General features: G+C 40.7%; 1 long non-coding RNA gene across 1 annotated transcript; it reads right to left on the reverse strand.

Moving 5' to 3' along the window:
* On the reverse strand, window positions 1–25,280 carry LOC138223290 (uncharacterized). Its single transcript, XR_011181704.1, has 2 exons — window positions 24,841–25,280; window positions 1–15,682 (listed from the first exon to the last, which is right to left on the reverse strand). It is a non-coding gene; the product is annotated as an uncharacterized lncRNA (long non-coding RNA).
* Between the last annotated feature and the right edge of the window lie 2,408 nt (window positions 25,281–27,688).

A 27,688-nucleotide genomic window follows, 5' to 3' on the forward strand; every position in this document is an offset into this window, starting at 1 on the left:
TTTAATAGGAAAAATACACATTTATTTATAATGAATTTCACTACACAACACACGGCAATATTACTTACAGATATTTACAGACCTGTGACTCACAGTCCTGCCTTCTACAAAGAAAACACACAGAAACAGGAATAAAAGTACCCTCAGGAAGAAATAGGGAAGAGTGTCCAGTCATGTAAAAGGTCCTATTAAGGACTGAATTTCTCTCTAAAATGGATTCAGTCAACTGGGAACCATTTAAAATCCAGTCAGTGCCTCACTAGACAATGAGAGCTTTCTTTTATGCTGTCCTGTTTCCCTTTTTCTTCATTACTGTGTGCTCTTTTTATCTTTATCATTTTATGTTTTTAAAAATCTTTATTGAAGTTCTAAGGAGGCTATTATGAATATTCAACTGGAAAAAAAAGCTTAATCTGGGTTAAAATATGTTGCAACAGAAAGAATAAGGTTCTGGATCCCGAGATGAAGTTAAACAGATGAGTTTATTGCATGCAAGGAACAATAAAGCCGAAGTCTTGTTTCCCGCAAGAAACAACAAAACCGAAGTATTGTTCAAAGTGACGGTACAATCTTTAGGTTTATATAGTCCTTCCTTGCTGCTCTGACGTCATTCGTTCTTATGGTAAAGAGGGGGGTCATGGTATTTGGCCAGTTAAGAGACCCTGGCCAAATGGTCAGTTTAAGATTACGTCCCCAGGGGTTTTTTAGCTCACATCCGGAATCCTTATCAGTTAACCCCCTTTCCTGCCATAAACTCCAGCTTGTCGTTTAGAAGTCTAAACCTCATACAGAAAAGGATTTTATTTAAACCCGTCTTCACATCTTTCTTCTTTCCCCCCTTTTAAAATATGGCATACATCAGTACTGTCTATTTTTTACACATACAATGTCAGGGCAGATTTTACCTTTCTAGGTGAGCAGGCATGCATTGCCATGACATTGTGCGTTCCTCGGTTACAACAAGATGTGATTAATGTTTTCATACAAGTGATAGTTACATTTATACACATAAAACAATCCTAATCCTACAAATAAATAAAGTCCTACCCCAGGACCCAAACGCAGACCTCAGCCATGTGGAGATCTATCGTCAGGATCTTGGAATAGCAATATTGACCCAACTCTGATTATCATTTTTTGGCTGATAGATATGCCAACACCCGAAATGTATTGATACCATATCCCCAGTAATGCTCCTCAGGGCTAAAAAGCACACTGTTGGTCCACCTTAGGAAGCATCAGACACAGAAATGGTAACAACATCCTTCTTTCTGTTCACTCAGTCTCTGGTGCCGTGGCTTGAAAGTGAAAGTGCGATGCATGGGACCAGCGATCTCATCCTGTCACTTAGATGGCACAGTCAGTAGTTAGTGGTACTTGATATTCCCTCCCAGCAGGATTGCAACGTCTGGCAGGGCATCTCTTCTTCACCTACACCCACTCGCCAGGTATCCGGTCGTGTCTCCCCTCTACTGGAGGTCCCCAAGCGTCCAGCACCTGTTCACGAGACCTGTGCACCGCTTCAGTTAACAAATCTACAATACTGTAATAGAGAGTTAGTAAATTCAACAGTCCGTTAGCCAGACTTGGCCTCCAGGGAGTTTCTTTGGGAGTGATGATCTCAAATGGGCTCAGTCTCACAGTTCCGTTTGCTCCAGCCCGCAAACTGCACAGGACCGCAGGTAGAGCATCAATCCACGGTGTTCCTTCGGTTGATATTTCCCTTGTTGTTCTTTAAGACTGTGAGTGATGGGGGCAATGTAACTTCCACCTCACCCCTAGTGAGGCGATTACAGCCTGGCACACTTTCCCAGTGTAGTATGCCCCTAGAGCATCCAAGGGGCAGAGCAGTCTGCACCACGGGATCATCTTTGCCATACTCCTGTGTATCTGCCAGCATGTATTTCTGGCTACAAGATGTCATTGGGCTGTGAGAACATGCAGGGCATCTGGTGTGCTGACGGCCCCACACCCCATCATCATACAACCCCACATTCTTTTCACATTTTTTTCTAACCACATCTATCAGAGGCCTCAACCTGAATTCTCCCTTTTCCCCAGTAGAGGTTTCACAGGGGTCTCAGACTCCTGCTCTCCCAGTGTCGCTTGCCTGGCATCTGCATCTGCAGGGTTGTTACCTTGAGTTACCGGAATTCTTTATTTATTGTGTCATTTACACCTTACTCAAGCTGCTTCTGTCGGCACCTGTAAAACTACAAATCAGTTCAGAGACAAGCCCAGTATTCTTAACTGGAGTCCCTGCCGTGGTGAGAGAATCCTATTTCTCCATAGCCATCCAGAATTGTGGCCTACATGCAACAAATACATACATTATATACATATACAGTAACCCTTTAACACCTTTCTTTTCACAATCTTCCATCAGGGCTCTAAACTGGCTTGCTGCACTGAGGCAGTGGAGGGGCATTTTCCAGTCGTTAGCACCTCGAATTCTGTTGTAACAGCTCAGCCTGTTCTCTGTTCTCCCTCATGTATCAGAGAGGACCCATCAGTAAACAGTATTACATTTTCTTAAATTTTCACGGTCCCCCACCTTTTGGCTACAGCATCTAATGGTATAATAGTGCCTACCTCCATGCTCCTGCGTCAGCACAGCTGCCCAGAACCCTTTGTCCACACTTACATACAAAGGAATAGTTGATCCATCTGAGGAAACCCCAGTCTCAGCACCTGTAAGAGAGCTTGTTTCAAATTATTACAGGTGGCTTTTGCTGCTGGAACCAAGGCAATCTTGTCCTTGTACTGCACTCCCCCCTTAAGCAGATCTGTTAAAAGCTGTGCTCACCCCGTAAAAACATTGCACCCAGGCCCTGTTAAAATTACACACTGCTAGACACAAAAGGGCCTTATCATAACTGCTTAAGATTAGACAGTCTAAACCTGAAGCAACTCAGACTTGTGGGTTTCCTCGTGAGGGGAAGCACTAAGAATACCATCAACATACTGAGTGATCACAGTCAGTTGAAGCCACGTGATACCCTGTTCTGGATAGTCATTCCTTGTAATGCTGCATAACATCTCAATCCAATAGATCTGGGATAAAACCACCCACATTCGCGTGATAAGTACACGTGAATGTTAAAATCTGATACTCTGCAAGTAAAACTTGCTGCCTCAATACTCCTGTGGCCTCCTGCCGTCTCCCCATAAATATTACTCTACAGCACACTGTTGAACAGTGAAGTGAGACAAGCATGACAGTAGTGCTTCAGTATCCCATAACAGAGAAACTGACACCCCATTAACAGTACACTTTAGGTTTAACTCCTTTTATGCACTGGACTGGGATAGACTTAGGGAGGCTACAAGGGATTAACAGGATCTAAGCTTTAGGTAAACAGATCTCTCACAAGACTATTTATTCTCCCCAGACAGAGCTCTTAGCAGGGTGATACATTTTTCACCATTCTTCCCTGTCAGTTGAACCACAGGGCAGGCCCCTGCTTCATTCATCCTGCATCCTTCTGCAGTATCTGGTTTCAAGCCATTCAAATAAATTCAACTTTTGGTTCACCTATTTCAACTAATTGTATATAAATACAAAAACTTTATCTAACTCCTTTTTAAGTCCACCTGTACTGTACTCATACGTTTCAGACGTTCTCATATTTTCCAATCTCTTTAAGTTGATTTTCATCAAGTCTCTTTAGTCCCGCTGGCTAAACACACTCGCACCGTCATTTAGTATACCAAAACTCACAGTTACACACATACATGCCGGCACACAAATTCATGAAACACACATACACATCCAGAATATATTTTTCTCTACGTACCACAATGCGCTCTATTTTGTTTCACTTCTACATGAATCCTTTTAATTCCTGAAGCACACTCCAGGTTCACTGCATTCCTAATTTCGGATGCGGTACTTCTTTAGCCCAATGGTTAATATCTTCCGGTTTTGGATTCGATCGTATGGGGGAATCAGGGTGCGAGTGCGGACCCCCTCAACGGGGTGCGAGACAGTTAGAGTGACGCTGTCATCAACAGCGCCAGCCCCCGCTACATCAAGTCCTTTCCCACTTCGGGTGAGAGTACAGGTCTGTGTTCCATCTCTATCACACTCGTACCAGGTGTCATCCCACTCAGACCCCCCGTCTCCACTATGGTCACTGTGGGAATTGATTCCAATTATTTTCATTTCCTGCCTGTCTGTTCCCCTGTGGGAGAGCAGGATATAATTTAGTTGACGGTTGTAACACATTAACTTGTGCAGTGCGACCAGGAACTAATTCTTACTTTAGTTTCGGATTCTCCTGCACTGCCGCTTTTGTTCATACTCTTTCGTAGCGAGTAAAAGTATCTTTTCTTTCATTTCTTTTGTTTTTTTTTCCGTAAACACACTCTTAAGTAATCACATCCCAATTTCTCTTTTTGTTTTCTCTCATGTATCTGCCACCACTGGTGCCGGCCGTGCACCAGGGTGGCAGTTACATCCTTGTGCTTTTGCCAATTCTTATATGCTTTCTTCACAGGCGTAAAGAAAACATATAAGATTAAATTATCACACCTGTATGCAAAATCATTGAATAAATCAGGATGCTGGGTTTGTTCCCACGTCCCACATAATTCTGGAGGAGGTACCCCCAATGGCACCAGTTCCCTTTACTTGGAATGATATGTGTGACAACTGAAAAACAGTTAATTGGCAACCTGATGAGAAATCAAAAATATGGTATCCCAGTGGCTGCAAGTATTCTGTGTACAGTACTAATGTCACTTTTGGAGGATGGTATAAACCTCCCTATAATGTCACACAAAGAACTAATGATGTTCCGGGCTTATATAGAGATATATATATATAGAGAGATATATGCAATCTCTATAGCTTTACACACCACACTAACCCACCTGGATAAAAGGAACACCTATACAAGAATGCTGTTCATTGACTTTAGCTCAGCATTTAACACCATCATACCCATAAAACTTTCTACCAAACTCAGGGCTTTTGGTTTAGATACAACCCTCTGCAGCTGGATCCTAGACTTCCTCACCAGCAGACCCCAGACTGTCAGGATTGGCAACCTCACCTCCATCACACTCGCCCTTAACACCGGTGCCCCTCAAGGCTGTGTGCTCAGCCCACTGCTTTACTCCCTGTTCACCCACGACTGTACTGCTAAGTTCAGCACAAACACCATCATCAAGTATGCTGACGATACCACAGTCGTGGGCCTGATCACTAACAATGATGAGACTGCCTACAGGGAGGAGATAAAACAACTCGCAGACTGGTGCCGAACCAACAACCTATGTCTCAGCATCAGCAAAACCAAAGAGCTGATTGTTGACTTCAGAAGACAAGGAAAAGTTCACTCCCCCATCTACATAGAAGGGTCTGCAGTGGAGATGGTGAATAACTTCAAATTCCTAGGCGTTCACATCTCTAAGGACCTTACATGGACACTGAACACCTCCAGTCTCATCAAGAAGGCACAATAGCGGCTGTACTTCCTGAGAAGGCTGAAGAAAATACACCTACATCCACTGATCCTCACCAACTTCTACAGATGTACGGTGGAGAGCATACTGACCACCTGCATCACAGTCTGATACAGCAACTGCACCGCATCCGACCGTAAGGCACTACAGCGGGTGGTCAAAACTGCCCAACACATCATCGGCAGTGCTTTACCATCCATCCAGGAAATATACAACACCAGGAGTCTGAAAAAAGCCACCAAAATTATGTCTGACCCCACTCACCCCAGTCATAACTTGTTTATTCCCCTACCATCTGGCAGAAGGTTCCGGTCACTCTAGTCGCACACAACTAGACTCCAAAATAGCTTCTTCCCCAGAGCTGTCAAGTTGGTGACGCCACCACTCCCTTCTACCTTATTATGATCTCTCCTAACGTCCTCCTGTACCCACAACGACTGTACTCCTACACCACCACACACACATGTAAGCCTAAATTGTACTGTCCCCTGGATAGACCAGTAAAACTGTAACAGGCATAATAATATTTAATATTTATTAATTAACCATACTACTTTTAACCATACTATTTTTTGCACTGTTCCAAGAATTACCTTGCACTGTTTTTGTCCTGTTATATTTTCTCTGTTTGTGGAATTTTGCACAGTTTTGATTACTTGGGGCGGAGCGGTGGCTCTGTGGCTAAGGATCTGCGCCTGTGACCAGAAGGTTGCCGGTTCAAATCCCGTGGCCGGCAGAGGAATCCTACTCCGTTGGGCCCCTGAGCAAGGCCCTTAAACCCAACTGCTCCAGGGGCGCCGTACAATGGCAGACCCTGCGCTATGACCCCAAGCTTCTCTCCCTGTCTCTGTGTCTGTGTCTCCCTGGAGAAAAAGCTGGGGTATGTGAAAAGACACATTCCTAATGCAATAAATTGTATAGGGCTAATAAAGAAACATTATACTTGATTACATGTTATTTATGTTATGTTATTACATGTTACTGTTATTGCTATTGTGTAGCTGTCTATTGTCTTATCTTCTGTCCTATTTATATACTGCACCTGAGTGACTAATGAGAAACACTTTTCATTATACTATGCACCTTACTATGTAAGTTTTATGACAATAAAGTTGAATTGAATTAAAATAGGCTTACAAAGCTGAAGGGCTTCTCTGTTATGCTAACAATGGCACTGTCTATATGGGAAATAGTTCCCTTAGTTGTTATCAAAATGTTCCATAAAGATAGACCCTTCCTGGGTTTTTATGCAGCCCAGTACTTCAGCAGAGGTTGTACTTTCAAGTCCTCTGGAATGCGAATTTACAATGGGACTTATTTAATTTGTGGGCATTGAGCATATCCCTGGCTTCTACCTGACTGGGTAGGGTCATGCTACATAGGATACATTACCCCAGCAATGCGGCATTCTACTGTTCTCCCTTTTGAGCACTATGATAACCAAAACAAACGGGCCATCTCCGAAGGAGATGGGCTAGCAGGTGTTCTGTTCCCCATGTACGTGGTTGGAAGGGCCATGAAGGAAATTCGGCTCCTCGAGAGTATCCTGGAATGTGTCAGCAATGACACTGTAGAAGCCCTCGACAAACTGTCTGCCGAGCTGGTAGCAATGCAAACCATGGTTCTCCAAAATCGGATGGCCATCGACTTTATATTAGCGGCAAAAGGAGGGACCTGCACCCTCATAGGCTCTGAGCACTGTACTTACAATCCAGACAGCTCAGAAGAAATCTCCGATTTCGCAAGGAAGATGCTAAGCTACACGAAACCCCAGGATGGACCCTATGGGGCAGGGTCAGTGGTGCATTAGGAATTCTAGGTGCCTTTATATTGCAGGGATTATTGCTTTTATTGGGCTGTGTAATTGGAGTATATCTATGCCTTTCAGATATTAAATGTTGTTGTACTTGCACATCAAAAAAAATCCAAGCCCAGATGTCTAACACAGATGTAAATGCAATGTTAATTAAATGTAAAGAACAAAGGAGACCAGAAGAGGAAATTGACAGGCTGATGCAGATAGGCACTTAAAGAGTTGTAGAGTAGTAGAATAGTTTTTATACCATATGTACATCTACTTTAGAATTATTAATTTTGCTGATCTCTCGGACATACACAGTACAATGGACAAACACAACGCAGACAACAGGAACAATTATAATGTAGACAACAGAAACAATAAAGTCGGATGGTTGTGCTTTAAAGTACAAAAGGGGGAAGTGTGGAAGACCGAGTCAAAAAGCCAAGACAGTGACTATGCGCGGGAAAGGTTTTCTGTTCGCACCTAAGACCACTGTCTTAGGTGCAAACTAAAACCAGTGATTCCTCACACCCATTCAACAAGAGAGAAATGAAACAGATTGCAGGATACCAAATGGCATCTTCCTGTGCTGTTTGTTTGACTTCTGACCTCTGTATGTTCCTTTGATATGTTAAAGTCTTGCCTACTTTTAATGTACAAAAAGGAAAGTGTAACTTCAGTCCAGTGAGCATGTCTTGAGTGCTAGGGGAAACCCTTTCTCTGCGATATGCTCCCTTTCAGCTGATTGTATTAAAGATCTCTGTTTGACAATCTCCTAACCTGAGTGAAGACTGAGTTTTCTTCAACAGGATGTCAACAAATGCCCAGTTCTGCTTCCCCTGTTGCTGAAAGTACGAAGCAGAAAATAATGAGATAAAACTAAAGCTTACTGTGCAGCAAGGTCCGATAGTCTATGCAGGCAGAAATACTGCAAATCTGATGTTAGTCTGAAAGAGATATTGAAAAGCATTTGTAATATCCTTTTGTACAAAACCCTGTTTCAAGTCCTCTCTGCACTTGGGAGCCATCACTACTCAATATAAAGCAAAATAATCTTTTTATTGCATTTTTTAAAAAAATATATATTTTTACAGCAATATTCTTTGAAATGCAGTTGATAGAAATTGTGATTTAACAAATACAAAAACAAAATGCACATCTTTCCACAGAACTCATAATATTTCAAATTATTCCAGATCAAGTGAAATATTTGAATCAGTACCCAATATAAAACATATATTCAACAATATATTATATTATTTACTGTTTGTATATTTACTAAAACAGGAGCATTCCAATTAAGAAATCACTATTAATTATAAAAATGTAATAGTTTAATCAAATTAACCACGTCTCTATAAAGTGTTTTACTCATTAATGATATATTGAAGGAAAACTTTTCCCTTAATTCTTACCACTAGTAGCAATAATACAGTTCAAGCCTGTATTTATTTAGACAAAGAATAGGCTGCTCTGAAAAAGTCCTTTAGTTTAGTTCACTTTAAATTTTAAAGTTAAAATATACTTTATTTTTAGTATCAGTTAAGCACCCGGAAGTAGATTACAAAATGTGTTCGTGTTGTTTGAAAGCTGCAGTATTTAAAGAAAAATATTCGCTTTGGATATTAATGCTTTTAAAAACTTATTTTAAAATCCCGTTTAACTGCAGGTCGTGCTTTTTAAAACCGTGGTTTTGTAAAAAAACTGGAAAAAAACAAAACCTTCACATATTTAGAGAGAAACGCTTCATTTCTGAGGCGAGGAAAAACCTTCCACAAATAAACTGGGATCACTTCAGAAAAAAAAAAACGTATGGAAATTCTCTAAATGAACGGTAAAATATTTTGAACTGAATAAAAAAGAGAAAGAAGAAAGGTGTTAGTGGGGCCAGCAGGGGGCGCTCACCCTGCAGTCCATCTGGGTCCTAATGCTCCAGTATAGTGACGGGGACACTATACTGTAAACAGGCGCCGTCCTTCGGATGAGCTGTAAAACCAAGGTCCTGACTCTGTGGTTATTAAAAATCCCCGGGTGTTTCTCAAAAAGAGTAGGGGTGTAACCCGTTGTCCTTGCCCCATTTCCCATTGTCCCCTACCAATCATGGCTTCCTAATAATCCCCATCTATGAACTGGCTTCATTACTCTGCTCTCCTCCCCACTGATAGCTGATGTGTGGTGAGCATTCTGGTGCAGTATTGTTGCCGTTGCATCATCCAGGTGGGGCTGCACACTGGTGGTGGTGGAGGGGAGTCCCCATTACCTGTAAAGCACTTTGAGTGGAGTGTCCAGAAAAGCGCTATGTATTGTGTATTTTGCTGCAGTTACCCGGGAACAGCGATCCCTCAATGTGATGAGCTGTACATGTTATAGAGAAAGACAACATTTGGAGAACAGGTGTGAGGAAACAATTGAGCTACCTATGTGCTTGCTTGTAGTACATGTGTGCACCTTCTGCTCAATTATAAAGCATTAGAACTGCAAACGTGTTTGGTGGTAGAAGGAGTTTGGGGATGTTGTTCCTGGAAAAGATCTGAAGTTAGGGGAGCCAGGAGGGATGAAATTAAATTCTTCAATGAAGACACCATCTCAGACAAATCTGAAATTACATTTGAGGGATAATTACAGTAAATTAATGTCACACCGGCCAAGTAAGTCCCAAACAATTGCTGGCATGGCAGGCTACAGAAATATTCATAACAGCTCGTTTTTAATTGGCTGATATGACCATATATGATGCTGAACTCTGCCTTTAAATGGGTCACTAGGCTTTTTTGGGATGAAAGTTACATTGTGACATAGTTGTTCTTCCTTGTTTAACTACAGTTGTTCAGGTCACGCAATGACAACCAAATACAAGAAAATGATTGCATCTCAAATAAATAAAAGCTATACACCTATAAGGTACTGTAGATGTAGGCCTGCCTAATTAAGTGGCCAGTGAGTGTAGGTTCAATGTAGGTGTTTCTAATAAAGTGGTCGGTTAAGTTAATGTTAAGTGTTTTTTGGAACTTGGCATACCTCAGCGGACTCATTGTTAAACACTTAATACGATGTCCTTTTCTGAATTTCTTTGACGTCTCCTCTGTACTTGTCAGCCTGTTCCTTATTTCAATGAGTTCAGCCTTGTCATCTGTAGGATATGACACTGTAACTCACTTAACCTTATACAATGAACCTTAGACTACTACTAAGGGGTCGCGGTCTAAAGAGTTAGAAGAAAGATTGAACTTTGTTAACATAATCTAAAATCTACTGTATGGATACACTGTACATTCCTGAAGTTTTAACCTAGTGTTAATTATGTTGCTGGCATATGTAGCTTGCTGATTTGTTAATAATTAGACATTTGTCTCAAACTGCAGCACAGTGAAGAGGACTCAGACAATGTGATTGAAAATGACATCATGCAGGTGTGTATATTTCAATCCTAAAAAAATAAAAAGCTTTGAACTGAGTTTCACTAACTACATAGCCCAATCACAATATAAGTAGTGTTTTAGTGGAGAAGATTTTGATATAACTCAAAAATTTGTTTAATATTGCAGCTAAGTGGTAAGGAATCTGATGAGACCCCAAATGAGGAGGATGGTTTTCATAATGACGACTTACAGGTGTGTAAATTACAATCCCAAAATAACAAAAAATATGTTTCTCCAAGAACATACCCCGAGTCACAATCCAAGTCATGCCATTATTAGAAAAAATACTGGCATTATTGATAAATGTGTTGAACATTGCAGCTAATTGGAGAAGAATCTGATGAGACCCCAACTGCTGAGGATGATTTTCATAATAACGACATACAGGTGTATTCTGAAATAACACAGGATCTCAAGTGGGACAATTATATCATTGTCACCTAAACCTCAATCATAGTTCAGTTTGGGCTGCTAGCTACCAGTAATACAGTATACCTTGTTAGGTGTTTTGTGTGGCTCCATCTGGACAATTCTATTATACTTGTTTTTTTAAGTTTGGTCTATAGACTGTTCTCTGCATGCAAGGATATAAAAGTCTGTCATGTCCCAACAGGAACACCTGTTTGATGCCTCTTTCAATCCGGACAAAAAGATCTACACTGGGTCATATCTGACCATGGGTGTACTCCTAATACAGTATGATGGCATTTATCTTGAGACAAATTGTCAATAGCAGCTACAAAAGATCTACTTGAGCTGTTAAAGTATATTATGCCAGGATGTGTTGCAAAAACATAAAGGTTTCTAGACAAGCAGTTCTTTTACTTGAATGACAAAGCCCAAGTGTCATGATTGTAGTCCCTCCCCCTTGAGGTTGCTCTGGCTCTTTCACTTATGAGTTGATTTTGTGCACCTGCCCCCTGTTCCAGCCCATCTTAACAGCCAGACGCTCACTCGGTTCCAGGCTCTGCATTGGTTCCCGTACCAGGCGAGTCCGGGACCTGGAGCGCCCGGTCCCATTCCCCCCTTGATCCTGCTCCGGTTTTTAATCCCATTTGTCTTAGTCTCAGATGGACCGCCAGGCTCTGGACATTTGTCTCGTCTTGGATTTCCCTTCAGACTCCCTTTTGGACAGTTTGCCTTGGATACACCCCCCAGAACAACTGCGCACCATGGACGCACCCCTGTTTTCATTCCTGACCCCTGCATGCTTTTTTCCCTGTGTTTTCCTCACTCTTCTCAGATTGTGTCGTCTGCATAGGGTCCTGAAGACGCTTCATTACACCAAGACCACTACTACTGTCCTGAATGTCATCGTTGCCTTGGTGTTAATCCTGGTGCCCAGTGTGATGACTGTCAAATGAGATTTCATAAGGAAAGCCTACTGAAATTAGCCAGTTACTTCTTATTCATGCCCCTCACAAATCAGCTCAGGTATTCATTCTGATATCAGTTCATACAAAGATCAGGAAGCACTTCCACTCCACAGAGATTAATACATTCTGTGGTTACAAAGAGCAGGCGAAATTTACAGATGTTGTTGAGAACATTACAGTATCATTCAACTGTGATGGGTCCCCTGTTTTCAAATCATCACACATTCCTATCTGGCCCATTTTGTGCACCATTAATGAGCTGCCTTTGATAGATGTAAAAATGTTGTATTGCACACAGTATGGTTTGCCAGACATAAATCTAGAGTTGACACATATTTTACCTCTATTATCTCTGAGATGCAGAAGTTAGGTAGTGCTGGGTTTACTTAGGAAGAGAGAAATGTTTTACTACATAGGAGCAGAGTAAAAGTCCAGATATGTGTGTGTGATACAGTAGCACGGGCCATGGTTCAGAACTTTAAACAGTGAAATGGCACATTTGATTGTGGGAATTGCTATCACCAAGGTCAGATAGTTGCTGAAGACAGGGTATTCACTAGATTTACTGTCTAGAGTAGGAGTCAGAATCGAGACACATGGAAGATAAAATGCGACTGGCTGAACTGGTCACAGAGAGGAATAATGGCCAAGCTGACATGTGGCTGGCTGAACTGGTCACAGAGAGGAATAAAGGCCAAGCTGACATGGGTGTAAAAGGTCCAAGCCCCCTCGTTTTGGTACCATCATTTGATATAATCAGAGGCTTTGTACCAGATTACATGCACTCTGTATGTCTTGGGCCTGTCAGACAGTCTGTTAACCTCTGGTTTGATTCCAGCTATGCCAATTCACCCTTCCATCTGACACCTTCCACACGAACAGAAATAGATCAAAATAAGTGTGGAATCCATCCTCCAAATGAGGTTCATAGAAACCCAAGGCCTCTTTCAGACAGAAATCTTTGGAAAGCATCTGAATGGCGAGCTTTTCTTCTCCTGTATTCACCCATCATCTTGAGAAATTCTTTACCCAGGCAATGTTGTAACCACTGGATGCTTCTTGCCTGCGCACTGCATATACTTTTGTCCCAAACTGTCACTGATGAAGAGCTCAATTGTGCTGAGTTGTGCCTTATACAGTTTGTAGCTCAGGTTACAGGTCTTTATGGCATTGAACACTGCTCATTTAACGGTCACTTACTAACACATCTCACACAAAGTGTCAGGGACTGGGGCCTCCTGTGGGCCAATTCAGTATTTGCATACGAGGATTTTTCAGTGCAACACAAGCTGTAGCATCACAAATTTTCAAGTATTTTTTTGCTCTCCAAAAAGTGCTTAGATTTGGAGAGTCAGTCCTATAAACTGCAAATGAGGATGTTAGGTGTTTTTAGGTGGTTTTTGAGATGTTAAAAGTCATGATAACTTCTTATAATAATTATTATAATAGCACATTTTTATTAAAATTGTATGTACATTTTATGTACAAATGTAATAGTCTAAAATGGAAGTAGGTCTTATTTTTTTTAAAAAGATTTTAAATATATATTTTTATTTTAGGAACATTATTGTTATTTATGCTATAAATGTAAGTGTATACTTATTTATTTTTCTGCTACTTATATTAACATGTTCGTTTGTGTGACAGAGAGATCTCTGTCACCATCCGCAGACAGTACATTACACGACACTCATTATCCATCCTAAGTTACATACGATCTTGCATACACTTTCCTGTTGGCTAGCTTGCTAATGAGGGTGCACACCCGGGGCTTGGCTAGCAGTTTCCTATTTTCATACACGCAATACATTATCACCTCTTATTTCAAAATCAGTTTCTGTTACCTGAAGAGACACAAACACAAACTCTGTTTCTCTTTATTTGTACATATCTGTGTGAGAGAGCGCTATGTCTGTTTTGTGGTCTCTTCCGTGCTGCTGACCGACTTCCGGGTATGGTGGCCTCTGGGGTCCAAACCCGATACCCGTTTTCAGCCTGGCTTTATAATGTCAACATGGAGTGGTGCATGTGCACATCTTCCGGTAAAGGAAGTACCATTTTCACAAGATGTTAAAAATAAGTTAAATGTATTTAGGGTTGGTATTTTTCTTTTGTACATTCTGTTTACACTATTCTTTAAAAGAAAGAAGGAATTCCCATGTTAGGGAAATTAGTTTATCTGGGGTGAAATGCAGCTCCATAATTTTGTAACAGTGGTACAGTCCAAGGGGGCAGGGCTATATGGTACCTATTTAGGAGGGGGGGGAGAGATCTAATGGGGCTTAGTCTTGCTATCGCTACAGTGTGGAGCTGATAGGACCTAAGTGTGGTAGAACTCCTGATCTCTTTCTTAGAGAAAGGGTTTGTTTTGTGTGTGTGTTAGTTCCATTTTGTTGTTTTTTTTTTATATATAATTGTTTGTGGGGAGCATTGTCATAATATACTATCATCTTTGCACCTAAGTGCAATTGCAAGGACTCACTTGGGCACCACTCCTGCCCTCCAAGTGACTTTCTGTCTGGGCAACAAAAGAGAGAGGAGGGATTGTTTGAAGAATTACATGGACTTAAAACCTCCCTTCAGGAGATCTTAATTGCACCCAGGATTGTACCGGCATCGCAGGCTCAGGGAGCAACACCTGGAAACATGGAGACAGCAGAAAGTCTATGGCTTGCTCTTCGTACACCAGTACCACGACAACGCACTAAAGTGACATCAGGTCGGGACCTGGGTCCACCAAGTTCAACACCCATGTCTGCTACACGTGCTTCAGCAGAGGGCATGTTCCCTAAAGAGCCTAAGATGCCCCCCTACCAGCAAGGTGAGGACATTGAAAACTATCTCCTGCGATTTGAGCGCATGGCCAGAACCTGGAAGTGGCCAGAGAAGGAGTGGGCCTGTCGGCTAGTGCCTCTGCTTACAGGCAAGGCCTTGGAGGCTTACAGTGCCATGGATGAGGACCGATCGTGTCCTCGAGCAAGAGGAGCAGAGTCAGGAGATGGTGGGCAGCTTCCGGGAGTCGAGGTTCCTGCTGCGAACCCAAGAGACTCGAGCACCTGACCCCAGGCAGAGACCTCGGCTTCCCAAGAGAGGCCCAGGTGAAGAAGGCACTGCGCCGGGGGGAGAGATCGGAGGAAGTTGCCTCCCCGGGAAGTTCCTCGTCTCAAAAACCGGCGCGGCAGCGGCACCTGCAGGCCGACATCCAGGGGCTTCGATAGAGATGTCCTCCAACGTTGCAGGGAGCACAGCTGCACGTTAGTCTTCTGCGTTGGGCTTTTATTCAGACATCCGTTAGACCGACGTGAAAACTGAACAGCCGGACAACAGTCTGGGTCTGGCAGTTCTTTACTGGAGCCGTCTGTATAATAGCAAAAATAAACATGAAGATGTGGACATGTAGAAAAAATATGAACCTTCACCACATCCTGACTCGCTCTGTGTAAACAGTTTTATTTGTGTTGCACTGTTCATGTTTGTTATGTTGGTTCTGCAGCCGGGCTGGAGACCTTTGCTGATGGCTGTTCTGTCACTTTGGTACAGTAGTTGGTGATGTCATCATCACAAACCTCTCAGGCCATACCTTCTGAACTGTAGAGGTGAGCGATATTTTAGTTGCCCTGAAAAGAAATGGATTTATAACCAATAGGATCTTATTAACATTCCACTGTGCAGGGGTATGTGTTCAATTGAGTACTGTAAGCATTACAGATGCAGCCATTCAAAGTGTGAGGTACAGACACACACTGGAGGTAATTGGCTACGGTGTTGACGAAAAATACCGTGGTACATGATTGGTTGACCGACAGGGGCACTCGTGGTGCATTGGTCGGACGTAGAAAGATTTAAATGTCTTCACTGTTCCCGTTTTAGTATTGAATATTTATATGGAATTTTACCACTGAAGGGAAATCTTAGTAGCTGAGCATATAAAGAATAGGAGCATACTGCAACACCTGTGAAGGCCATAAACGATATTAATTTTGGAACATAAACATACAGTATATGGCTGGTCTCGGTACTTTAAAGAAAACATACACACCAGTATTCCATTTCTCCCTAAACATTTTAAGCATCGAAGTCTTTAACTAACGTGATACTGGAGTCAACAAGCATACTTTTAGAATATGATTAAAAGGGAATATAATATGGAATCGCGTATCTAAAGAAATTAATAACGATATAATTATATTAATGTACCGCAGCAAAAGAATAGTACACGCTGTACGATGTCTGTTGATAACGTTTTGTAGGGCTTTTTCAACACTCCTCATGTGACCTTGCCGGTGGCGCTGTGGGTTAGGTTCTTGACTCCCACATCACACGTTGCGTGTTTGAATCCAGCTGAAGGCATGACTTCTTTTTTTAACAAACATTTCTTTGAAAAAATAAAACGTTTCCCTGGCTCAGAGATTAAATAAAACTTCACCAAACAAATTTATATTTCTAAATATCACAACATGATCAAGTCATTTTAATAATGAATAGTCACCTATGCGTTACAATATAAACATTTATATTGATTTAAATAGCCTTTATTTAAAACCCATAAATAAAGCTGATACTGTTTAGACTTTTAATTATTTAAAACTGTATTACAGCAGCACAATGCACAAAGCAACGTAAATCGCTTTCTTTGTCTTCTGCGTAATAATGTTCACCTCTCTGTCCAGCAAATTAACAATAGTAATAATAATGAACTTTATTGTATATGGCACCTTTAAAGGTGGCTCCTCAAAGCGCTTTACAGGATAAAAACAATAACAACAATACTGTTAGGCTGGGCAAACACTTTTTTTAAAAAGAAATACAAAATAAGATATAATGATGTGTTACGGCTTAGACATTAACGAAGAGCATAACATGTGGGCGGTGTAGAGGTCGGCTCTGGCTTTCCCATCTACTGTATACACTGCAAGTACAACCCCACTCTCTGCAGGAGTGCTGGCTGTGACAAATTAAACCGGTTTCACAGGTATTTTCAAAGTAGAAGGGGGCGAGATTTCCAGCGAAAGACACCTCCCCCCCTCCAAAACCAAGTAAGTACAGTACTTACTAGTTAAGAAAGCTAGGCTCCTCAATTAAATCGCTTTAACATGCTAAAGCGTTGGTGTAACAGTCCGGACGTGGCAAGCTTCTAATGTCAACCCGACTACGGTGAAAGGAACCCTTCTTTCATTGGAAGACAATTAACATATTCTAGCCCTAAATGAATTAATAGCAAACATGGTTTACATAAAATACAAATTTTCCAAGAAAGTTTAGCCTTTGTCACTAATGAAACCACTAAATAAAGACATAAATATAGAAATCTTAAGATTTTTAAAATACTATGGCTATGGAAATGAGGTCTATTTGGGAATATGGAGTTACATGTTCTGGCTGTTTGGGAATTATCGTTGTTGAGTATGGAGTGTTGAGGTATTGATTTTGTGTAATGCTTTATGTTGAAAATTGAGGTGGATTTTGTTTATGATAAATAGGATAAACTGGGATGGGACGCAGGCGAGCGAGCAGCCCCTAGATAAAACATCAACTTTATTTAAACTCCAACGAAAGTATTAATGGTTTTTAATTACCATACTCTTATGGAACATGCCACCAGCCATCTGCATTGAACGATTAAAAATAAAAACGATTACGATTGGCACTCCTGTAGCATTTTCACAAAACTTCCAACAGAGCTGTTCAACATTTTTTTATCGGGCACCTCTTATGTCAGGCGTAAGCGATAAATATACAGTATTTAGCTGAAAAGCTGTACAACGCAAGACATTTCGTTACTCTAGGAGGTTTCGTGAAAAAGCACATTGTGCTGCTGTAATAGTTTTTAAAAAAGTCTAAACAGTATCAGCTTATTGCTTATTTATGAGTTGTAATTTTACAAAAAGTCCAAAACCGCACTGAAAATGCAATTTAGCGCTTTCTGGCAAGAGGAGACCCCCAAATTAATAATGTAACATGCTATTGTTTGTGCATGAACTTAGTTACTGTATACTGTTATTTCTTTAGATACGCGATTCCATGTTATTTTTTCATCCCTGGCGGGACCGGGAGTCCATAAGAATCGAGTAATAGGTTTCATTGCGCTTTGACACATCCTCTTTAAATCAGTTGTTGATTTAAAGGTTGACAGTAAATGTTTGTAACGCATACTGTACAGCCTCTATTTCTCTATAAAAATCTAAAAGATCGTTTGCGCAGCCTAAGAAGGGGACGAATGCACTACAATAGATTAGCATACTGTAGAGGAACACGTTGTAGGCATCGTTTATATGAGGACTTTTGAAACCAAATTTCCCAAATTTAATATGTGTTTTTCTATATTTATTGTCAATTGATTGTCCATAATATTGCTATTCTAAGCAAGGAGCGCTTCACCCTGCGTGCTGTGGGAAGAGTTGGCTTATTCCTTCCCTGCCTCACTGAGGGCAGACCCTGCCAGGCCCTCGTCCCTTGGGCAGTTCTCCAAGCGGTGCATGGCCAGCTGGAGGCTGCCAAGCAGTGACCTCGCCGCTGGAGGGCACCTGCCACCCCCGGCGCAGCACCCCGTCCCTCACCTCCAAGGCCTCCCACAGTGCACAGAGTGCCTTACAGACCGGGTAGGGGCAAGCTTATCTCACCGTACTGGGAGTCAGCTCTGGCACGCTCGCCCCGACACCTGTGGCTCCGGCAGGCCCAGGCGACGCACGCCCCTGCCACCTCCGCTTCCCGCTCTGGTCATCCCACACACCCCGGACACCTCCCGCCCCGCCCACTGCGAAACTGATTTGTTCCCCCAGCCCCACCAACTCTCGCCAGCCCAAGTCAAGGCAACCACCCACCTGCTGTAACCAGTCCAACCCCAGGATACAGTCCTCACGGACTGGGGCAAGGTACTGTAGAAGGGGTGTTTCACCCTCGCAGCCCCAATGTGCACGGTGAGTGCCCTGGGGGTCCGGCTGCCTTGGTGCCCAGCAGGAAACCAGGCCGCAGCAGGGTGATGGTCAAACCGGTGTCGACGAGGGCCTGGCAGGGTCTGCCCTCGATGAGGCAGGGAAGAAATAAGCCCTGGCTGTGGCCAACCCTTCCCACGGCAGCAGGCGGGGTGAAGCGCTCCTTCTGGCTTTCTGGAGTGGGGGTAGATTTGCTCAAGGGCGGCCTTCCCCTCTTTAGGCCGCCCTGCTCCCGTTTCCCGATGGCCTCAGGAGTCCCCGGGGCTCCAGCGCCCGGTACTCCCGTACGATGTGTCGTCGCTCCCCCAGCATCGCCGCACTGGCCGTCTCCTCCTCCCCATCTGATTCCCCGTGCACCCCTCCGTTGGTGCCCACCGGTCTCCTCGAATATGGCATCAGCCTGCTCAGCCAGAGCCAGGGCCTGCTCCAAGAGGACCGGCGCGGCCAGCATCACGTGGCACTGCACCTCAGCCGGCGCCAGGGCCAGGAATGCCTGGAGCGCTATCTCCCGGTGGGCCTCCTCCGGGAGAGTAGGGTAACCCTGGCGGGCTAGGTAGGCCACGTCTGCGGCTGTTACCTTCACTGTTACCTGGATACCTCTTTATTTAGAATTCACTCTCCCCCTGCCTGTCTGGCTTCTTTTAATCCTTCTGTGCCCGGATTGCAGCAGGTAAGATATTTTTCCAAGAAAAAAAGAGAAATTTCACCAGAACCCCTTCTCGTGTCTAATTTTTAGTTTAGAAGGATTCAAGCAGGATTTTGGATGAAAGGCAGCAACCTTAATCAAGCCCAAATCATAATTGAACCCATTCAGAGCCTACATTACATTTTAGTATTTCATTCTGAGCAGAAGACCCTCACATCTGAAGAAGGCTTGCGTTTTCTCCTCTTTTAAACATGTGTACAATGCTGTAATACAATTTTAAATCATTAAAAGTTTAAACAGTATCAACTAAACTCCATTAATATAGGTATCGAGTGGTATTAAATAAATACAGCTTTTTAGTATAGATTACACTTTTCTAAAAGGTATTTAAAAAATAAAAACGATTACTAATTTAATCTTTCCACGTTTGCTCATAAAAAACCCAAGAAAAATAAATCTAAACGGGGAGAAAGCTATACTGAAAGTTTATTAATATACTAAGAAGAAAAAGTAAAAAAACTTTACTTTGAAAAAATAATGACACAATAAACATAATAACCATAATAAAGACCAACCAACAAAAACAACCATATAAACATAATACCAACCAAAAACATAGATAACAACCACAATACAAAATCAAATAATCAAACCATTTTACTCTCGCAAAGTCCTCCAATTATCGTAATCCCGCCCCTTATGCAAAACCATCCCAGTTTATCCTGTTTATCATAAACAAAATCCACCTCAATTTTCAACATAAAGCATTACACAAAATCAATACCTCAACACTCCATACTCAACAACGATAATTCCCAAACAGCCAGAACATGTAACTCCATATTCCCAAATAGACCTAATTTCCATAGCCCCGCCCCTTATGCAAAACCAACATCACTCCCCTGTTCTCTCTCTCCGCTGGCGTTTGTAATTGTTTTTATTTTTAAATAAATTTTAGCAAAGTCATGTATTTTAAAAATCTTAAGATATCTATATTTATGTCTTTATTTAGTGGTTTCATTAGTGAAAAAGGCTAAATGTAAACCATGTTTGCTATTAATTCATTTAGGGCTAGAATATGTTAATTGTCTTCCAATGAAAGAAGGGTTCCTTTTGCCGTAGTCGGGTTGACATTAGAAGCTTGCCACGTCCGGACTGTTACACCAACGCTTTAGCATGTTAAAGCGTTTCATTGAGGAGCCTAGCTTTCTTAACTAGTAAGAACTGTACTTACTGGGTTTTTGAGGGGGGGAGGTGTCTTTCGCTGGAAATCTCGCCCCCTTCTACTTTGAAAATACCTGTGAAACCGGTTTAATTCGTCACAGGCAGCACTCCTGCGGAGAGAGGGGTTGTACTTGCAGTGTATACAGTAGATGGGAAAGCCAGAGCCGACCTCTATGCCGCCCACGTGTTATGCTCTTCGTTAATGTCTAAGCCGTAACACATCATTATATCTCATTTTGTATTTCTTTTTAAAAAAAGTGTTTACCCAGCCTAACAGTATTGTTGTTATTGTTTTTATCCTGTAAAGCGCTTTGAAGAGCCACCTTTAAAGGCGCCATATACAATAAAGTTCCTTATTATTATATTGTTAATTTGCTGGACAGAGAGGTGAACATTATTACGCAGAAGACAAAGATAGCGATTTACGTTGCATTGTGCATTCTGCTGCTGTAATACAGTTTTAAATAAAGTCTAAACAGTATCAGCTTTATTTATGGGTTTTAAATAAAGGTGATTTAAACGTGATTTAAATCATAATAAATGTTTATATTGTAACGCATAGGTGACTATTCATTGTTATTAAAATGACTTAAATTCCATCATGTTGTGATAATTAGAAATATAAATTTGTTTGGTGTGAGTGAAGTTTTATTTAATCTCTGAGCCAGGGAAATGTTTTATTTTTTCAAAGAAATGTTTGTTAAAAAAAAAGTCATGACTCCAGCAGGATTCGAACACGCAATGTGTGACATGGGAGTTGGGAACCTAACCCACAGCGCCACCGGCAAGGTCACATGCAGAGTGCTGAAAAAGCAGTACAGAAACATTATCAACAGACAATGCACAGCGTGTACAATTCGTGTGTTGCGGTACATGAATATAATTATATCGTTAATAATTTCTTTACATACGCGATTCCATATTATATTCCCTTTTATTAAAATTCTAAAAGTATGCTTGTTGACTCCGGTATCACGTTAAAGACTTCGATGCTTAAAATGTTTGGGGAGAAATGGAATACTGGTGTGTATGTTTTCTTGAAAGTACAGAGACCAGCCATATACTGTATGTTTATGTTCCAAAATTAATATTGTTTATGGCCTTCACAGGCGTTGCAGTATGCTCCTATTCTTTTAATGCTCAGCTGCTAAGATTTCCCTTCAGTGGTAAAATTCCATATAAATATTCAATACTTAAACGGGCACAGTAAAGACATTAAATATACATACACATACTGTATACAGTACAGTTTGCATACAGCAATATAGATAGATACTTTATTGATCCCGTGAGGGAAATTGCAGTGCAACCGCAGCTTAACACACACAACACAGCCACAGTGTAACGAATTATATAATAATAGTACAATACATACAATACAATACAAGAGTTACTCACAGTCTGGACACACAAGAGGAAACTAGAACAGAACAGTACACAGAAAATCGTATCACACGTATGAATATAAATATAGATGTGACCATAGATATAAATATAAATATAAATGTATTGCACAGGTCCCTGGCATATATTGCACAAAAGTGGTTGTAAACGGGAAAAAGAAAAAGAAAAAGAAAGAGAACAGATGTAGCAGTAGATGTGTATATGCGTTTAGTCCAGAAACAGGTCACTGTCGCTGTTCCCTCTGCCAAGACGCAAGGTGGATGCGTTGTATAGTCTTATGGCAGACGGCAAGAATGACCTCCTGTAGCGCTCCCTGTCGCACCGTGGATGAATCAGTCTATTGCTGAACGTGCTCTTCATTCCTGCAAGCCTGTCATGGAGGGGATGGGAGAAGTTGTCCATGATGGCCTCTAGTTTGGACATCATTCTCCTCTCAGCCACTACCTCGAAGGGGTCCAGGTCAGACCCAATGACAGAGCTTGCTCTCCTGATGAGCTTGTTCAGCCTTTTGGAATCTACTGCTCTAATCCCAGAGCCCCAGCACACCACTGCGTAGAAAATGGCACTCGCTACCACCGACTGATAAAACATGTGTAGCATCTTACTACACACATTGAAGGACCTGAGCCTCCTCAAGAAGTAAAGTCGGCTTTGACCGTTCTTATAGATGGCCTCGATGTTCTTAGACCATTCCAGTCTATCGTCGATATGTTAAGTTCCTAAATCAATCTCTTTTATGAGCATGTGAAAGGCATGGTGAATCGGAGATTCTCAAAAATAACTGTACTTTGCATGATTGAAAACAAATGCGTGATTGGGAAATGCTGTGGTGTTACTTTTACAAAGACGGTCAATGAAAAAAAGAATGTGGACCAGGGCAATACTTTGAGTTTACAGCTTGTCCAAGGTCATTCATTATTAATACTATTAGTAATATCTTCTAGACTTTGATGGCGACAGCTCAAACATGAGAGGTTGAGCTTTATTAGCTCCACCTTGAGGAAATTCTGGATACTATAATTTTACTTGCGGTACTATAGTAGAATTTACGGTAACTCGCGGTAGACTGCGTATAGCGCAACGCAAAATAATGCAGTATCGCCCGATTGTTTTGAATGGCTGCATCTGTATGTGACTCCGTTACTCTGGTGTATTGCACTGTAACGGTTCTTGGGGTTTCCACCCTCGCTGCCCCTGCCCTGCCTAGGCTTGAACCCAGGTCTCCGGAATCACACAGCAGCAAACTTGCCATCTGAGCTAAAGTAGACCTCCCCAAGCCCGGGAGGCTGAGATCCCTGGTATACGCAGGGATTCGTATTCGTTACACCCTCAACTACTGCTGCATGCTGTATTGTTGTGCATTTGATAAATAAACCTTGATTGATTGATTGACAGAAGCCTGCAGGGGAAAGGATGTCCCACTGCCAACCCACACCACCCCCTGACTGGGCACTGAAAAGTAAACACTGCTAATATAATCCAATCCTATAACAAAGTGAAGTTTTTTTAATCAAATCTTGGAGTTTAAGTTTTAAATACAATTTACAGCCAAGACCTTGGATAGCAAATCTTTTTTACAGATCTCTTAAATATTTTTTCTTTACTCCCTCCATCAAAACAAATGTCTACCTGGGTATTTAACTTTCAGTATGTTGTCAACAAATGCCCAGTTGTGCTTCCCCTGTTGCTGAAAGCAAGAAGCAGAAAATAATTATATAAAACTAAAGCTTTCTGTGCAGCAAGGTCTGATGTCTATGCAGGCAGAAATACTGCAAATCTGATGTTAGTCTGAAAGAGATATGAAAAAGCATTTTTAATATTCTTTTGTATAAAACCCTGTTTCAAGTCCTCTCTGCACTTGGGAGCCATCACTTCTCAATATAATATATTATAATATTTTTATTTCATTTCTTTAAAGAAATAATGATTTTTACAGCAATATTCTTTGAAATGCAGTTGATAGCAATTGTGATTTAACAAATACAAAAACAAAACACACATTTTTCCACAGAACTCAAAATATTTCAAATTACATTTTAATACGTGTTGATGTATTATTCCAGTGAAATATTTAAATCAGTACCCGATATAAAACATATATTTAACAATATATTAAATTATTTACTCTTTTTATATTAACTAAAACAAGAACATTCCAACAATGTATAATTAAGAAATCGCTATTAATTTTAAAAACGTAATAGTTTAATCAAATTAACCATGTCTCTATAAATCCTGTTTGCCCGGACCACGCCTGTCTCCCCAGATGACACTTTTTATTTTTAAGATAAGCGCAAAATAAACAACGTTTTTTTAAAACCGCTCCACAAATTTTCTCACATGCACGTATTCTCCAATATCATCACATCAAAACCATAAAGTTTGTTTCCACAGATATGACACTATTATGCAATAAACCAATAAATAAACCAATAAATTAATGAACTAGCAGAATCCCAATAAAAACACCCGGCCACCTGGCCAGCACAGCATGTCAATATCATATATTTTTACCAACAAAACCGCAAAAGCAAAAACCAGCAAATATACATATATCCCATGTTTTTACCTTATTCTGAAGCATGATATATATCCAAAATAACCCAAAAGTTTATCTCCAAACCTGCAGACTATTGAACGTTATTGATTACGCAGTAAATGTTTGAAGAACGACCTCTAGAAATAAGGCGATCTGATTGGTAAAAACCGCTGTCATTCATTGTATTTTCAGCCATTCAGAGGCCTTAGGGGGTAAGACTTCCTCTAGAAGCTTCATGCTAGATTTCGCCTGCCTTTTACCTGTCAATCATTGACTCAGAAGGGGTAATACTAAATTACGGAAGTAGATTACAAAATGCGTTCGTATTGTTTGAAAGCTGCAGTATTTAAAGAAAATGTTCGCTTTGGATGTTAATGCTTTTAAAAACCCGTTTAATTGCAGGTCGTGCTTTTTAAAACTGTGGTTTTGTAAAAGAACTGGAAAAAAGACAACCGTCACGTAATTAGAGAGAGATGCTTCATTTCTGAGGTGAGGAAAAACCTTCCACAAATAAACTGGGATCACTTCAGAAAAAAATGTACGGAAATTCTCTAAATGAAGGGTAAAATATTCCAAACTGAATAAAAAAATACTTTAAAATAAATAGCTGGATGTGCGCTTAGAGTGAATTTAGTGGACTAATTAAAAAAAGGTTTCGGATTCAAACAGAATCCAGAATAAAAATATCGATCTGTCTCCAAGTAACCCAATCGAATATAAACATACTTTAAATCAGAAAAAACAACACGCTAAACGTGTTTGTGTCCTTTCTCCTAATCATCCCATTTTGTATCACAGTGAATGATACAACAATGATAACGTTTAATTTGCATTCTTGCAAAACCTACAGTACGTTTTCCCCGTCTTTCAAAACGAAACGACCCTTTAAAAGTGCATTTGATTGGACAAAATGAAAGTAAAAACCGTTCAAGTTAAATATGATTTTTTATTATATTAAAAAATACACATTAAAAAATAAAAATGTTTCCAAAAATGTTATTTTAAAATTGTAACAAAACTTCCCATAAGAAATTGTACCACTGTACATTTATGGTACCAGTACTATGGTATGGTACCCTGGTATTTTTGACAGTACCATAGTACATGTATCATGGTACTTATACTGTATACCATGGTACTTTTAAGGTGCGGTGTGGTACGTTGAAACCTATTTTATCCTATGATGTTTTGACAGCAGTATGGTACAAGTGTGGTACTTTTAGGGGTACTGTGGTACATAACACTAGTTATTAAAATATAATTGATAGATAAATACTGTAGATACACAGACCTACTGTATTCATCCTGAAGAATTTGCAGAGAAAATAGAAAGCGAACATAAAATGTACAGGCTATTTAAAACATTTTAGGTTTTGTAATGAAACACACAATTCATTAACCGGTTAACTCCAAATGTATTAATACGTGCATCAATACAGAATATGATCATAACAGTACAAATACAACAACAACAACAACAACAACAACAACAACAATAATGGTTTCACAGCTGAAGTTAAAGGGAGAAGGGCATTTAAATGGAAACTGGCTCGTGTTCATGTTGCCGGTTCTGCTGGCCCACACCACACTGTGTTTGGTGGTAGGAGGAGTTCGGGGATGTTGTTCCTGGAAAAGATCTGAAGTTAGGGGAGCCAGGAGGGATGAAATTAAATTGAAAGACACCATCTCAGGCAAATCTGAAATAACATTTGAGGGATAATTACAGTAAATAAATGTCACACCAGCCAAGTAAGTCCCAAACAATTGCTGGCATGCTAGGCTACAGAAATATTCATAATAGCTCATTTTTAATCAGCTGATATGACCGTTTATGATGCTATGCCTTTAAATGGGTCACTAGGCTTTTTGGTGATTAAAGTGACATTGTGACATAGCTATGCACCAGGGTCAAAATGACAATAGAGGCTATTGTTGTTTAACATAGTTGTTCTTCCTTGTTTAACTACAGTTGTTCAGGTCACGCATTAACAACCAAATACAAGAAAATGATTGCATCTCAAATAAATAAAAGCTACACCTATAAGGTACTGTAGATGTTGGCCTACCTAATTAAGTGGCCAGAGTGTAGGTTCAAGGTAGGTGTTTCTAATAAAGTGGTCAGTTAAGTTAATGTTAAGTGTTTTTTTGGAACTTGGCATACCTCAGTGGACTCATTGTTAAACACTTAATACGATGTCCTTTTCTGAATTTCTTTGACGTCTCCTCTGTACTTGTCAGCCTGTTCCTTATTTCAATGAGTTCAGCCTTGTCATCTGTAGGATATGACACTCTGTAACTCACTTAACCCTATACAATGAACCTTAGACTACTACTAAGGGGTCGCAGTCTAAAGAGTTAGAAGAAAGATTGAACTTTGTCAACATACCTTAGTACTAAAATCTACTGTATGGATACACTACATTCCTGAATTTTTTTACTTACCTAGTGTTCATTATGTTGCTGGCATATGTAGTTTGCTGATTTGTTAATAATTAGACATTTGTCTCAAACTGCAGCACAGTGAAGAGGACTCGGACAATGTGATTGAAAATGACAACATGCAGGTGTGTATATTTCAGTCCTAAAAAAGAAAAAGCTTTGAACTGAGTTTCACTAACTACATAGCCCAATCACAAAATAAGTCTTGTTTTAGTGGAGAAGATTTTGATGTGACTAACAAATTTGTTTAATATTGCAGCTAAGTGGTAAGGAATCTGATGAGACCCCAAATGATGAGGATTATTTTCATAATGATGACTTACAGGTGTGTAAATTACAATCCCAAAGTAGCAAAAAACTTTTTTTCTCTAACTACACACCCCAAGTCACAATGCAAGTCACACTATTATTAGAAAAAATGCTGTCATGATTGATAAAT

This window comes from Lepisosteus oculatus, chromosome 16 (genome assembly GCF_040954835.1).
Source record: "Lepisosteus oculatus isolate fLepOcu1 chromosome 16, fLepOcu1.hap2, whole genome shotgun sequence".
NCBI lineage: Eukaryota > Metazoa > Chordata > Actinopteri > Semionotiformes > Lepisosteidae > Lepisosteus > Lepisosteus oculatus.